Here is an 8,669-nt window from a genome sequence, read left to right on the forward strand (position 1 = left end):
CACTACATCAGTCACCACATCAGAAGTATCTATTCCTCCTGCAGTATGTACAATAAGTTTCCCAATTTGCTCTCCAATTTTGTCAACTTCAGCTACATTAGCACCAATTTTTGCTCTAGTAAGCTCTTCAATTGTAAATATTCTAGTATGCACATCAATTCTGGGAAGTATATCAATTTTGGATACATTTAGCCCCTCTCTTAGTCTTCCTTTAGTTGGTCCTATTCAGGTTTTGATAGCTAGTCCAACCTCATCAACCATTGTCTCTGTTTTCAAAGACAAAGATGTTAGTACAATAGAAAAACCAAAGACTCCATTAAAACTTCTACTTATAGGCAAGATAATTGATGAAGATGTAGACTTGGTTACTAAAATTGTCATTCCAAAGATAGATACAGATACTGCTTCAGTTGATGAACTAAGACTGCTCAGTTAGTGCATAGAATTGAAGGCAAAGAAGAAACAACTAAGGAATGAGCGAGATAGAGAGTTTAAAATTATTGATGAAGCAAAAAATATAATTACAAAGGCTATAGGTGTTGATGTTGATACTTCTCAATACATTTTGCTACAATTAGAAGAGGCAGTCAATAAATTCAATGAGGATACCTTCGGTCAAGAAAAATTGATGGAGAAGGCAGAAAAGAAATTTGATAATAAGGTGCTTGAGCACATTGCTCAACACATAGCAATAAAACAAGTTGTATTAACCACCATTTTGGCCAATATTGAAAATTATTTTAATAATGTAACATCTCTTTTTGCTAAGCTCTGTAATGTTACTAAGTATACTAAGGAGATAAGAGAACAATTGAATAAGATAGATGAGGATTTGAAGGAAAGCGCTCAAAACCTGAAGCTTGACCCCAATTCAACCTCATCTCATCACCTCAGGATAAAAATTTTGTCAGAAAAATAAGCAAAATTGTTGAGAGAAGAGTCAAGGATCCTATCTACATTGTTAGATATTCAAAATATGATCCTTCCCATCATGGACACAATGCAGAAGCACATTACCCATTCAAAAACATTGATCCATGACAAAAATTTCTCCGTTGCAGACCATGTGATTGAACTCTCTGAAGAAATTCAAATAGCTCTATCCACATGTAAAATCCTACAAGAGAATTGGGACAAGACTCTGCAACTCATTCTTCAGGTGCATTCAGAGTTTATCTCACATTTTGGTGTTTCTATGTAAATACATTATTATTATTTCTTTGGCATTACTGTCAAAAAGGGGGAGAAAGAGATACTCAGAAAGAGTTATTGGTGAGATAAATGTACAAAATGGACAACAAGATACTATAAATAAAAGTAATATAACTCATGTAAATACCTTATTTATATTGTATGGGGGAGTCATATGTAAGGAAGCCATGTATATTTAGCAAAATCAGTTGTCAGTATGTCAGATATTGTATATAAGTTTTGGCTCATAAGTTTTTTTGTCACTAATGACAAAGGGGGAGATTGTTGGAATTATGATATATTTTTCATTAGTCACAAAACTTATTCAATTCTAAATGCTTACCGAGCTCATCACCTAGTCTACAGTTCACACCGAGCATTCAATGGTTACCTTATAAATTTCATAGGTAAATAGTTGATACCGAGCATTACTTTAGAAACCAAGCATATGGGCAGTTCAACAGTATTTACAAAGTTCATAGTGGTTACCGTGCAGAACAGTGGTTACCGAGAAGAACAATGTTCCCCAAGGAGCCAGTTCTCATCGAGTCATCAGAAGAATTTAGTGTTTACCAAGTGATCAAGGTAAACAAAGAACTTAGTGTTTACTGAGTGATCAAGGTAAACAAAGAACTTAGTGTTTACCCAGTGACCAAGGTAAACAAAGTAATCAATGATTACTGAGTAAACAAGGTAAATGAAAGAATCAATGTTTACCAAGTGAAGAAGGTTATCAATGGATTCAATTTTTACTGAGTGACACAATATTCACCGAGTCACCAATGGTTACCAAGTTCCAAGCTACTTAGAATGATTAGTATGGACCGTGCCTCTACTCTTACCGAGTGCATGATGATGTAGAGTAGTATAGTGGATGCCGAGTATCAGAAGGTCACCGAGTCAGTTTGTGGAACCCGAGTTTTCTACCATCTGGCCGACTCAGTAATATTTGTTCACTTGTGTTTGGCCGACCTTGCTAGTGTAAATATTGGAATGGTATATATCATTTGAAATAATGAGATGTTGAATATGGTTATTAATATATTGCAATATTCTTGAGAAGAAAAAAAGTGAATCACCAGCAGAACAGAGGAATATAGTAAGCTCAACAATTAATGCAGAAAAGCTATATCCATCACATCAAGTGATCAGAGCACAAAGGATCTTATCAGTAATCAGTTGTAACTAGATCCACTGCTTGAAACTAATAGGTGAATCAGTTTGTAAATCCTTTAACAGGGTAGACTTGACAGTCTTTTGTAAATCTCCTAACAGAGTGCATACTTTATTGTATGTTTGTAAATCCTTTAACAAGGCAGATCTAGCAATCCTACTTGCTCCTAACTGCAGTATTGAAGTTTTGTGGGCATCATCCCCATCCCAGTTTTACTTTCTAATTGGAAGGTTTTTGGCTCACCAAATCTATGTGTTCATGTGTTACACATGTTTATCTTTTCATGCATATAGTAGATTAGATGGATGAATGGTAAAAATATTATTATGTAGAATTGAATTAAAGTTTTAGAGTTACTGATTCACCCCTCCCCTCTTAGAAACCTTGTTAGTCTTGATTATTTCCAACAATTGGTATCAGAGCTTTGTGGTTTTGAGGATAAAGTTTGACAGCTTGAGCAAAGATCAAGGACAATGGAGATATTCAGAATTGACAAATCTATTGAGAATAAAAAGATAGATCTAGAAATGGCCATGACTCAACTCAAAGAAGCAAATGAGCATCTTTCTCAATCTCTGAAAAGAAGGAAGGAACTTGCAAGACAAATGAATGATCATCAATATATTGAAGAAATGATTGAAGACCTTTTACCATCAAGTAGTTCAAATGAAGCTAATGAAGGAATAAAGGAACTCCTAGCAAACAATGGTTCTCTGCAGGAAGAAGTAAGAAAGCTCAAAAGAAAACAAGAAATCCAATCCATCAGGCTATGTGAAGTTTTGGAACAGAGAAACAAGGCAAATGAAGACTTAGAGGTAAGAAATAATCAATCCCTTCAACATGAATATCTTGTAGGTCAACTATTTGATACAAATGAAGAAATTATGAATCTAAGATCTGAGAATGAAAGTTTGAGAAATGATTTAATCACTAAAAGACAAATTAATACAAGCTTACAAAGTGATTTGAGATCTGAAAGAAAAATAAATGAAAGTTTGGAAAATGACTTAAATGTTGAAAAACAAGTCAATGAAAGGATGATAAAATCTCAAGCAGATATGGATCAATTAAATCTGCAAAATGAGTAGAATCTTAATAGACAAAAAGGTAAAGTAGGCCTTGGATACAATGAAGAAGGTGAATCTTCCAAACTGGGTACCCAAAAGAATCATAAACCTACTTGCAATCACTGTGGTAAGTTAGGTCATACATCTAACAGATGTTGGAGCAATGGTAAAGGAAAATTCAATGGTAAATGCTACAATTGCAATCAATGTGGTCACAAAGCAAATGAATGCAAAGAAAAACCAAAGTTTGAAGGAAAATGTCACAAATGCAAGAGACAAGGTCACAAGGCATCTGAATGTAGATCAAAATCATTCAATCTAGTAGAACAAATTGTCAATGCATTATTTGGTTGGGACTACAATACTTGGTACAGATGTCACTATTGTGGAGAATATGGACACATTGGAATAAACTGTGCAAGGCATCACCTAAGGAAGAAAGATACTACTATAAGATGTTATACATGTAATAAAGTTGGTCATATATCCAAGAATTGCATGAATATAGGAAGAATTGAGGATGAAAAGAAAGCCAGAGCTGACAACATTCAAAAATAGATGAGACAATAGTGGATTCTGAAATTTACCGAGCTAGAAAATTCAAATAATGGCTATGTCACTCAAGAAATGGGTGACTCCACCATTTCTAATTAGACTCATCAAGAAGGACCAGGGACTGCATCTTCAAGAAATATCCTAAAGCAATTCCAAAATGTAGAAGTGCAAATGACAAATCAGTATTTCAGATACAAGACATAGTTCACTGTGGTGCATCTATCGAGCAAGGTTGGTTTCAAACTTAACCGAGCTAGGTCGATAATGTGAAAGGTTTTGTTTGTTTAGCAAATTGCAAGGTTTATCGAGTAAGTCAATGACTATCTGAAAAACCCTAGGTAATCTCAGCTACCTTCGTACCTAAGTATTAATGGCAAATTTTTCATCATAAAGGCAGAATTTAATCTCATTTTTCACCGCAAATTTAGAATATACAGAGCGAAGAAGTTTCCAAGAGTGCAAAAGTGAGTTCATGCAATTTGAAGTGATTTTTCAGCGAAGAATTTGTTTAACAAAATCAATCACTCACCAAGCAGTAATGGAATTCGCAAGCACCAGTAGTAGCAAGGCAAAGAGAGGCTCTGAAATGCTTATGAAGGGAGTAGAATGGAAAGCACCTAGTTTCAAGCTCATTCCCACCATAGCTGAATCGCTTGACCCACATGGAGCCCAATCAAAAATTCCACCAAAGGTACTACTTATAAAGGACATTTGTATTCATTTCAAATGCACTGTTCAAGAGATAGGGACACTAGATATGGAGAATGCCCTTGTTGAGTTATGCATGGATGGAACCCTCAAACTCAAGTTCAAACATCTGGAAACCAAAGGTTTGACTCATATCCCGTACCTGCCAAGGAACTTTTAAATGAAATGGATAAGATACATTTTAAGCTGTATGCATAATGGTCAAATGTGGTTTGAGCAACCTGTCCTGATAATGAAGAAAATGATTCATAAGATCACGAGTTTGCCAATGTTAAGAAAATCAAAAACCACCAAAACCCTAAGTTAGGATGAAATTTAGAAGTTAACCCTAGTTGAATGGGATGGCAGAGGATTAAAACCTAATAATGTATCTAATATAGAGCTAAGATTCAGAATTTATTTAATTGCATATAAGATGTATAGTTCCAGCTGTGTAGGAGCAATGTTAGTATGCTAATAGAAACAAAATTTAAATAAAGCTTCTACAAACTAAACGAAATTCATAAACTTCAAGATAGACTAAGATGAGCTCTCAATTAAGAATATGAGCCATTAATGGGCTCTCTAAATAAGAAGCTCTCTTGTTGAGTGGATTTATCTAAATAGATAGGACGTATGCCCAAGCTTATGCTTCAAAAAGGGCTTCAAATGGAGTTGGAATTTGGGTGTGAGTGTATGGTTTTGATGTAAAATAGCTTCTTAAAATGGCATTATGACTTTACTTCATGGATTGTGTTAAAATGGCTTGGGAGAGGATTCCTTAAATAGGCAAAGGGCTTGAGGGATCAAGGGCTAGGATGCAAGGATGGGAAAAAGCTTATGGAAGGCTCAGATTGCATGAGAGGAGAGCACATGGATTGTGATTCCTTATAGCCAATCAAAGAGTGACACATGTCATAGGGTGAGAGGATGGAAGAAAGGGGAAGGATGAGTCAACAAAGGAGGCTCAAAGGATAAAATCTTCATAAAGACCCTCATAATGGCTTGTAAGAGCAATAAAAGGGCTTGGAAGAGTCATTTATGGCCTAGTGGGCTTCATAAAGTTTTATGGTTGAGATATTTTGAGGGAGATGAGAGCAATTTCAACTTGGGCTTGATTAGGAGGGTTTTAAGCTTACTTAGGATTGTGCAAATGATTAGAGGATGGATTAGGATGGTTTAGGATTAGCTTAGGGATAGGCAAGTGGATGGCATTTAATGAGGGTGGGTGAAGGAGGAGATATTTGTTAACTTTGGCTTGGGTTAGTAAGTCTTAACCCATGTTTAGAGAATGTGACAAGGTTAGGAGGGGATTAGGATTAGGTTTAAAGACATCTTATAGAAGAGTCTAGACTTTGGATGAGGATAAAGACTTTCTAGAATAGTCTAGAACTTCCTAGGATGAGGATGAAGACTTTCTAGAAGAGTCTAGAACTTCTTAGGATGAGGATAAATTATATTTTTAGAAAATAAATAAAGTTTTATTTATTTCAAGGGTTTGGGTTGAGGAGATATTTATTAAAACTTTTTATATAAATATGAAGATTAATATTTAATCTTAATTAAATATTTTGAGTTGGGATTAGGGGTAGGAAATGATGGGATTAGCCTTTAATCAAAATTAAAGAAGGATTAGAAGATTTTGGAAGAGGTTAGTGGTCTTAAGAAAATTGGCCAAGTTTTGGGCAAAAATATTTTTTTAAATTTATTTTGGGATTTTTGGTCAATTTATTAATTAAATAATTAATAAATAAGGAAATAATGTTTAAATAAGATTTAAACATTTTTTTGAGGGATTCCTTAATTAAATATTTTTAATTAAGATAAAGGGATTTAATGGCATAAAAATAAATAAATAAATTAAAGAAATAATTAATTAATAAATGATGATGTCATCAGGAATTTTTCAAAAATTAAAAATACTTTATTTTCTAAAGATTTTTAGGTGTCTACATTTTGCCCCTCTTTGATGTGATGCCACAAGTGGCATGGCGTCAAAGATAAGAAAATAAGATGCCCAAGGCTAGAGCAGAAGAGGAGAGAATGGACTGCAAGATGCCCCCTCAAGAAGGCGGCGGGGAGAGAAAGCGAGGCTCGACAACTTCTTGGAAAGTACAAGAATTTGAGATGAGAAAGAAGACTTAGATTGGCTTAAGAGAAGAGGTTTAGTTAGCTCAAACTCTCACTATGGGAGAATGATAAAGGGAGAATCAGAGGCACAAGAGGAAGCAAGCTTAAGATCTCAAGGATTGCAGAGGATGAAGGAGCGGAGCGCTATAAAAGGAATCTAGGATGGGGAGATGGATGAGGGGATTAAAAAGCTGATGCAACAGGATTTCAAAGAGTCAGATTGGCGAAAGATGGGTTTTGAAGATCCCTAGGACTAGGATTGTGGATCTCAAAAGATGAGGCTTGGTGGACTGATTTGGATTGGTGGATCCCTAAGACTAGGATTGTGGATCCCTAAAGCTAAAGGTGAGGAGTGGTTCTGAGAGATACAGTTGCACAAGCTAGGGTAGGAGAGATAGATGTTGGATATGGATGGGGGATAATGGAGATGAAGGGAATCCATTGAAGCTTTTTGAGTAGGGGGATACTTCAAAGAGAAGTACCACCATGTAGTTGAGCACTAGATTTGCTATAGGACTATTGGTTAATTGCCAAGGTTACCAAGAACATCAAGGCCTTTTCACCAACTATCCAAAGGACTGACTGACTGACTCAAAAAAAACACACAAGGATTGCCTCAGTATCACACATGAAACCCAGAGGAAATAGTGTGGAACAGACACTGGGTAACCCAAAAGCAAAAAAGAAACAAACGAAAGACTTGATCAAAATGGTATGCTCAGAGTGCCCCATTCGTAGCATACCATGATATGGAAGATCGTGGAAACCTTGAGGAGGGAACAAAAAGATTGCTTGGAAAAGATACTTCAAGACCCAAAAGGGAAGATTTCAAATCAAAAGAAAGTGAAAATCCAAAAGAGAACCATTTGCCAACAAGATGGGTAGGACGAGGTACTAACGGACCAAGATTAGACATCAGGAAAGCTATATCTTGCAAGGATCTATCAGAGAGCACCTAAGCTGATGGATCTAGATGAGTGATGTGTCTGGCAAGCTGAACTAAGAAGGATAACACTTTGGTGATAAGAGATCTAGTTAAAGGATGCATTGGAATAGGTAACCAAGGGTTGTGTGATGTGTTCAAGATGCTGATCAAGAAGGAACTAATACAAAAGCTGGATAGATACAATGGTACTAAGCTAAAGAGGATTTACAAGCTGATAGACCAAGATATTTACAAGCTGAAGCTGACCAAGATAGTTACAAGTAGGCAAAAGCTCAGGATGATAGGATAGCAGGATGGTTCGATGTTGTGCAAGATGTGAAAGCTAAGGGTGGGGTGATAGTGAAAGATATGGATTTGGCAGGATGCATCCAATGATGATGAGAGATTTTGTGACCAAGGATAGCTAGAGGAGTAGGATGAGATGGTTGGATAGGATGGTAGATAGCTAGGATTATGATGGATATAAAGAGATGACATTGGGTTTGCATGAGGATAGCCTAGAGCTAGATGCCAATGACAAGGGAGGATGGACAAGACAAGATCTCCAAGGAATATAGTGCCCCCAATCAGAAGATAACATGTGGAAGGAGGTCTTATGATGGATGTGATAGGATTGAAGCTAGGATGGAAAAAGCTGAAGGGGCTAGGGAGATGGATGATAGCTGGGATGGTTGGTTGAAGCTGCAGGAGATAAGTGGATGGTGTGAGACGGAAGATGGAGGGTGGAGGATAGGTGGATAGATTGGAAGATGGAGTTGGATGTCAAGAGATGACCAAAAGCATGAGGGTGATAGGCTAAACTGGGGACGGTGGGATTACGCATGACGCTTGTTTGCCAAGTTTTCATCATGGTACTTGTCCAAGGTGCTTGAATTGCCAAGTTTTCACCAGTGGACGCTTTCTTTTTCTTTTTCTTTTT

This window comes from Cupressus sempervirens, chromosome 4 (assembly GCF_028749045.1).
Source record: "Cupressus sempervirens isolate cs-2001-9-10 chromosome 4, ASM2874904v1, whole genome shotgun sequence".
NCBI lineage: Eukaryota > Viridiplantae > Streptophyta > Pinopsida > Cupressales > Cupressaceae > Cupressus > Cupressus sempervirens.